The 7967-nt window shown below is 37.7% G+C and overlaps 1 pseudogene; it reads left to right on the forward strand.

Moving 5' to 3' along the window:
* Positions 1 to 5199: 5199 nt before the first annotated feature.
* On the forward strand, positions 5200 to 6548 carry LOC102494488 (DDB1- and CUL4-associated factor 13 pseudogene; annotated as a pseudogene).
* Positions 6549 to 7967: the final 1419 nt, after the last annotated feature.

The raw sequence follows: 7967 nt of genomic DNA on the forward strand, positions 1-7967 counted from the left end.
TTTCTAGAAGTAGAAATAGGTAGAAAGCCTACTAAATCTTTGGTTTATCTGTATAAATAGAAAAGTTCTGTTAAAAAGACAAAAGTCTAATGTGAAGATAAAAACATAGTCACAATCCCTCAATATGTTTGCAGACCTGACCCAGTTTACAAACTTAGAAATCCACAAGTAAAAAAGATGTCGTTACCTTGAAGAAAAACCATAGGATGCTACAAAAATTTTTACTGCTAATTTTTCTTCTACTCTTCTTCATAAGTACCATTCATTATATTAGGGAATCTGTCAGAAGGTAGAATGCAAATATGAAAAAAGATTAGAGTGAAATTTCACTTAGGTGAAATTTCTTAGGATCCAGTGGTGTGTGACATTTTGAGTTTATTGCTTCTAAGGTGAAGGGTAAATCATTGTATCTGGCTCTTTCTACAACATAAAAAGAGTCACAACACCTACTTGGCTCTTTGGACTTTGGAGGCAATATATTTCTCATTTGAATGAGACTAGACTATTGCCCTAGACTATTTACTGGGCAATCTGAAAAAATGCTAATTTTCAGTGAAATTCAAAACAGGAAAAGGCTCTGCAACTGGAATAAGCTGGTATGGGAGCTGCTCTGCTGTGTGGGCCACAGAATCTATCAGATCCATGGATATTGGAACTGGCAGTGGCAGAGAAGCATGCTATTTGGACACTTTGGCAGGTCCCGGAGGTAAATCACAATACGCCTTTAGCGTTTTGGACCAAAGCAGTGCCATTCTCTGCAGGTAACTATTATTTTGAGAAAGAGTTACTGCTTGCTACTTGGTCTTAGCTGAAACTTAACATTTACTTCCTGTCCACCAAATTACAGTGTGATCTGAGCTGCCCATTATAAACTAGGTGTTGTCTGATCCATAACTTATAAGGTTGGGCAAGCACAACAGCACTCTATCATCAAACTGAAGTGAGAAAGTCCTAAGGACACAAGTAAAATATATAAGCAAAAGCCCACATTCCTATGGTTTCACTCTTAGTACACTGGAATGTTCCACCCATCCTGCACCATTGGGCTCATGGGAAGTTTGTATGATCAGATGACAGAGGAAGAATAGATCCAGACCTATAGGAGGCTCTCCAAGATATGCAGGACTACCCAAAGTGGAGTGTTAGAACACTACAGCTCCTTTTTGAGACACCCCTGGAAAACAGTGGAAAAAGGAATCTTCTCAGTAAGCAAAACTTCAAGCAGAGCACCCGTGTTTTCACATTGCTTGTAAGTAGGCATGACTAGAATTGTGATTATATACAGATTCAGAGAATATAATTAATGGCTTGGCTGGAGGTCAGGAACACAGAAGGAACATGATTGGAAATTTGTGAAAAGAGAATTTAGGGAAAAGATATATGAATAGACCTCTCTGAATAAAAAAAAAAATGAAGATACTTGTAGCTCATGAGACTGTTTACCAAAAGGTGAACCTCTGCAGAAGATAATTTTTTAAAGAATCAGATCGAGGGACTGGCAGGTGGCATGGTGGTTAAGGGTGTTAGACTCCCACATGGCCGACCTCATTTGAGTCCTGGACCTAGGGGCTTGCTTTATGACTTTCCCTCTCTCTCACACTCTTCCCCTCTCTGGTCAAATTAAAATAAATAAATAATAAATTTTAAAAAATAATTACTTTAAAATATTTTATCTAAATAAATATTTCACTTTATATTTTCAAGACTGTAGTGAGATGTTTTAAGATAAATAAGTAAATAGAATAATTTTAAAATAAAAAAGAATCAGATTGATAAGATGACTGATTCTGTGGACATCAGTCAACCTCTGTCACTCACCACCCTATCATTAACGGGCATGTGAAAAAGGGTTTGTATTGGTAGAAAGAGAGCTTGGGAACAAGAGCGCAGCCACCTCAACTTCACTTTACTAAGGCCGACCTGAGTACAGTCACTATTAAATGTCCACTGTGCCAGCAGCAGAAACCACTACTGAGTCCCCAGTATGACACTATGTTGAGGGAGTGATCAGCCAGTTACCTTGTAGTGGATAGAAAACATTTTGTACTATATTGGAAAACATTTTATTCTGACGAAATAAGTTAAATACACACTTATTTTAGATATAGATTTGCTTTTCTTGCACAAAAGAAATGACCAGAACTATCATCTTTATATTTACAGAATTCCTTATCTACAATGATGGTCTTAGAGATAGCATTGCTTCTGATCAAGAACCACACTTTACAGAAAAAAAAAATGTAATAGGCCATGCTCATGCTCATGAACTTAATGGTTTTATAGTAATCACCACCATTGTGAAGCAGCTAGTTTGATAGAATGGTGAAATGGCCTTCTGAAGACTCTATATTTATACCAGAGAGGTAGCAATATTATACTGGTCTAGGTCAAGTTCTCCAGAAGGCTATACATGTTATTAATTAAGGTTCAGAAAATGGTGCTCTTTTGGTGTTTTCTCAGGGATCTTGGGTACATTTCATTTTCATGAGATCACACTAGTTTGTCATACCAATGGCATTATATTGATTGGAATTAATGAGCTAAAATAAGTAGCATTATAAATTTACTTTAAGATATGTCCATGGAATATTTTAAATATATTCAATAAAAATCCAGGAGCTTTTTCTTTAGATAAAATTTTTAGAGTCCAGTGGTGTGGGACATGTTGAGATACTCTTTATAAGATAATGGATAAGTTTTTTCATGTGGTCCCTTCTACAAGCAAATAAGAGAAACATTTCTGGAGGCCTCTTTGGATTATGGAAGCAACACATTTCTCACTTGGTGTGTTACTTGGCCTATTTACTTAGAATTCTGAAAAGATGCTTGTTTTGAGTGGTCCCCAGAACCAAAGAAAGCTTTGCAACAGGCCTTTGCAAGCTAATGTGCCTCTTGAGCTATATGATTCAGCAAGTTGCTTGATACATCAAGTGGCACAAAGTGGTAGTCACAGATAGAAATGCTTTCTTCAGCCTTTTTTTTTTTTTTTTTTGAGGTAGAGGCTTTTGCCTTAGGGCACATGTTCTCACAAGAAAGACAGAGACAGTGATAGGGAAAGTGGGACGTTACCTTCCAGGGAGGATGGCCACACCACAGTTCCATCTCCATTCTCCTCCCTAGATCTTGCGTAGGCATACACATGTGACCCGGCATGTATTTCAAGTCATCAGGTTCGTGACTCAAACAGCAGTTGGCTGGGATGGGAGTCCAGCGCCGTAACCATGTCTTTGTTTTTTTAAAAGAGATTTTTGCTAAGGTGGCTTGTGCTCGCCAGAGAGGCAGGGAGAGACATAGAAAGACAAAGTGAGAAATCAACCCCCAGGGGGATAGCAGTGCTGCAATCCCTTCTCTACCATTCTCTTCTTGGGATTCTGAACGTGGATGAATATGTGCCCAATGTGAGTTTCAAACCACTGGGTCCTGGACTCAAACTGTGGCTGGCCTTCTGGGAGTTCAGTGCCTTAACCATTATGCTATTTGTTGGCCCTGATTTTAGCTTTTGGTTGTAGCTATAGATGAATCAGTCACAGCTCATGACTTAGAAACTGGAGCAAAGCTCTGCCATCTTCCACAAATGAGTACAGATATTCATTGAGTTACAATAAAGTTACACCCACATCCTGGCAAACACATCATAAATTAAAAATATCTGAAATCAGGGAACCAGCAGTTAGCATAATGGCTATGTCACTGGACTCCCACGTAGTCGACTGCGGTTCGCGTCCTGGACCCGGTGACTTAAAACTCACGCCGGGCGTGTGTGCGTGTGCGCCCAAGATCCTGAGAGGAGAATGGAGGAGAAGGGATTGTGGCGTGACCATCCCCCTGGGGGTGATTTCTCACTTTCTGTCTCTATGTCTCTGTCTGTCTGGCGAGCGCACGTGCCCTATAGCGAAAAACCTCTAAAAAAAAAAAAAATCTGAAATCAAAGGCGCATTTAATACACCTACCAGACATCATAGATTAACCTAGTCTACCTTAAACACAATCAAAACATTTACATTAGCCCACAGTTGAGTGAAATTATCTAACCCAAGGCCACTTTTATAATAATGTTAATAATGTTAAATATCTCATATAATTTATTGACTACAGTGTACCGTAGTATCGGTTGTTTATACATGTGATTCTGTGACTTTCTGTCCTCAGAACAGTGAGAAGTAAATGTTCATTTTTTAAAAATTGTTAATGCTAATTTTTTGTGCATCATTTAAAAATATTATTATTATTATTTTTAGACATTAGATTGCTGTACATCATTTGGCTTGCATCATTTAGTAAAAGAGAATTTACCCAACATGACATACATCTTGAACCAGTACAATTGAGAATACTATACACATTATTATCAACAGGTAATAAACCATTACTGTATCCCACAAATGTCTTGCCTCTCTATTTTACCTCCTAATTTCCTTCTCTATACTCTTCCCCCTTCCACCCTTCTTCCACACTATCCCCACTGTCCATAACTATTTTCAAGGCTTTTATGTCTTCCAATCTTTCAATCTCTACCATAGGGTATGGAGCAGTGCGGATAGTCAGTATATATTAAGTGGGGACATACAATATCTTTCTTTCATAGCCTGGCTTGCTTCACTCAACAATAAATCTTCCATATTTGACCATGCTCTATCAAATGCTAGTCTTGTTTTTTTATGGCTGAATAGTATCCTGTAGAGTATATGCCACACTTTTTCAATTTGTTAATCTGTTCATGGACATTTGGGTTGGTTCCTTGTCTTAGAGATCATGAATAATGCCGAAATAAATATGAATGTGTGTGCACTTTTCTGCCTAAATGTTCATTTTTTATATGACATCAAGTTTAGGGTATTTTTGTTATAGCAGCCCAAACTATCTTAGAAGGAAATTGGTATCAGTGGTGAGGTGTTGCAATAAGTATTGACAGTGTAGCTTCTGTAACAAATAACTAAAATACCTGGTTTGAAACTGAATAAGAAATAGAGGCTACGAGAGTTTTGATTTTTTTTTTAAGTGCAGTACTTGTGAGGGCTCAGAAAATGAGGAGGATTTTAGAGAAAGTTTCAATTCTCTTAGAGAAACAAATATCTAAGTGGTCGTGACAAAATGTTAGAAATAGAAATGGTAAAGGGTGTTCAGATGAGTTCGCAAGCAGAAATGAAGAACGTCATTCTAGAGCTAAGTTGGAGTGAAAAGCTTGGAAAGGCAGGACTATATCTCCCAAGATGAAGGTGAAAATGTTGAGCCGGAACCCAGACAACTATGTCCGTGAAACCAAGTTGGACTTACAGAGAGTTCCAAGAAACTGTGATGCTACCTTACATCCTTTTGAAGTCCCTCGAGAATATGTAAGAGCTTTAAATGCTGCCAAACTGGAACGGGTATTTGCAAAACCATTCCTTGCTTCCCTGGATGGTCATCGAGATGGAGTCAACTGCTTGGAAAAGCATCCAAAGAGCCTGTCTACTGTCCTCTCTGGCGCATGTGATGGAGAGGTTAGAATTTGGAACCTAACTAAGCGAAAATGTTCTCGTATAATTCAAGTGCATGAAGGTTTTGTGCGAGGAATATGTATTCGCTTTTGTGGGACTTCTTTTTTTACAGTTGGGGATGACAAAACTGAAGCAGTGGAAAATAGATGGACCAGGCTATGGAGAAGAGGAAGAGCCCTTGCATACTATATTAGGAAAGACAGTGTATACTGGAATCAATCATCACTGGAAAGAAGCTGTTTTTGCTACTTGTGGACAGCAAGTAGACATTTGGGATGAACAAAGAACCAATCCTATCTGTTCAATGACCTGGGGATTTGACAGTATAAGTAGTGTTAAATTTAACCCAACTGAGACGCTTTTCTTGGGAAGTTGTGCTTCTGACCGGAATATAGTACTATGTGATATAAGGCAATCTACTCCTCTGAAAAAGTTATCTTAGATATGAGAACAAATACAATCTGTTGGAACCCTATGGAAGCTTTCATTTTTACTGCAGCAAATGAAGATTACAATTTACATACTTTTGATATGCGTGCACTGGACACACTCTTAATGGTCCATATGGATCATGTATCTGCAGTGCTTGATGTGGATTACTCTCCCACTGGAAAAGAGTTTGTGTCAGCTAGTTTTGATAAGTCTATTCGCATCTTTCCTTTGGACAAAAGTCGAAGCAGAGAAGTCTGTCGCACAAAGCGAATGCAGCATGTAATCTGTGTAAAATGGACTTCTGACAGCAAGTATATTATGTGTGGATCTAATGAAATGAACATTCGTCTGTGGAAAGCTAATGCTTCTGAAAAACTGGGGGTGCTTACATCATGGGAAAAAGCAGCCAAGGATTATAACCAGAAGCTGAAGGAGAAATTTCAACATCATCCTCAAATAAAATGTATTGCTCGTCACCGACATCTACCAAAATCGATCTACAGCCAGATTCAGGAACAGCGCATCATGAGAGAAGCTCGTCGACGAAAGGAAGTGAATCGTCGTAAACATAGCAAGCCTGGGTCTGTGCCAATTGTGTCAGAGAACAAGAAGCACATAGTGGCAGTTGTGAAATAATATTAGGTATTTTCACCAATCTTGTATAATTACTTGTTTGATTTTCGAATTTTACAAATAAAAGTACTCGCTTTGGAAAAAAATAAAGTCATTCTAGTCAATTTTACTGCTAATAACAGAAAATAAGTGAGTCTGAGTAATTTAAGAGACTAGAATTTTATTCAGCTCAGTTTTTAGGTCCAAAGCCCAGAGAACACATCTGGTTAGGGTCTTTCTGTTAGTGGAGTATCAAAGCTATATAGAATAACATGTAATGAGAGAACAGGAGCACCTGACTGTGTTCATGAGTATTTTGGTTTCATTCCCCTCCTTTTAAATCCCCAGAACTTAGTCAGAGGGGTCCTCTCTGATGCACGACCAGTTCCCAAAGACCCCAACTTTCAACATCATAATCAGATTAAAATTCACTTCTTAATCTCATCAATCAAATTCATAATATAACAAACATCATTGAAACTTCTTATTTAGTAGCAATGTACTTTTCTGAATTGCATTCCTGTCTACTGTTTTGTGGAAGATAGAATTTATGAGCAATTAATTAGGATATTTGTTGGAAGAAGTGTCTTAGCAAAATGTTGAAAGTGTAATATGGCTCTTTTTTGAGAGAAAAGCATCCTTGATAGGGTCTCATCACACCACGATCCTCTTCCCAGCCCTCCACCTTGTTCCCATTACATTTTTAAGATGACCCAGGGATCTGAGCCTAGTCAGTCTTCTGGCTTCTAGCATAGCAGTTCAATTTGATACCAACCGTGCTACCAGGCTAGACATAAAGTCTTTTCTTTTTATCAGGTTGTACATAGTCTTCATCATTAGATGGTCTCGATTATCAGAGATCCTTGAATCACTGGAGAATGTGAAATAATAATGCGACTGGCTTCCAAGGGGAAAGCTAAGGGCTGTCAAATGTGGCCAGGGAGGCAGCAGGGCGGGATTACACAGGACTTGGAGGCTGGACTGGAGACAATTTTCTTTCACCCAGCTTAGATGAACTTACTAAAGGGTTTTGAACACTGTGAAACATGTTCAGATTTCTCTTTACAGTATTAACAGAAAAACTTGTTAATGAGAATTCATTCAGAAAAAAATTTTAATTTACTTATTTGTGACATTAAGGTTTGATATGTAAATAGTGACAGATTACTTGGAAATAAAAGGTTTGTTCTATGGCAAAATAGAGAGAAAGCAAATGGCATTTTTGGTATACTCATTATTCAATGATCTGTCTTCCCTAATAGCAATTAGACTTAAATTGATTGTCCCCTTAACTTTTGTGCAATTATTTCTTTTTAAAAATTTTTACAGATAATTTTATTTTTTAAAATTAATTCATTTATTTATTTTTACATTTTTCTACATTTGCTTTACATATCAAAAAAATTTTGCTCATACACAATAGTGGTTTTTTTTTTTTTTTTTTTG

This window comes from Tupaia chinensis, unplaced genomic scaffold (genome assembly GCF_000334495.1).
Source record: "Tupaia chinensis unplaced genomic scaffold, TupChi_1.0 Scaffold144648_1, whole genome shotgun sequence".
NCBI lineage: Eukaryota > Metazoa > Chordata > Mammalia > Scandentia > Tupaiidae > Tupaia > Tupaia belangeri.